This window comes from Phytophthora infestans, genomic scaffold (assembly GCF_000142945.1).
Source record: "Phytophthora infestans T30-4 supercont1.13 genomic scaffold, whole genome shotgun sequence".
In the NCBI taxonomy this organism is placed as follows: Eukaryota; Oomycota; class Peronosporomycetes; order Peronosporales; family Peronosporaceae; genus Phytophthora; species Phytophthora infestans.
In genome coordinates, this window is record NW_003303746.1 from 2,409,668 (window position 1) to 2,410,007 (window position 340).

Here is a 340-nt window from a genome sequence, read left to right on the forward strand (position 1 = left end):
TCGAGAGCACCCGCTGAAAAGCTCCGATCACGACACTCTGGTCTGAGTCATGCACCGCGTCAGCACGTAGCGGGGATAGCTCGAAAGCTCTCCCAACCGCGTTCTGCGACAACGCAGGTGTGCCATCGTCCTCGCTGTCACTTCCAAACAGCGCGTCGACTGTGTTGGCCGAGAGGGCCACATTGCAATCAATCTGCGACGCTCGCACCATATCTCCATCACCGCTGTCGCCCCCACCGCTCCCCGCTTCACCACCCCCACCGCTCACAGCTTCACCGCCGCCACCGCTCCCAGTTTCACCGCCGCCACCTCTCTCAGCTTCACCGCCCCCACCGCTCTT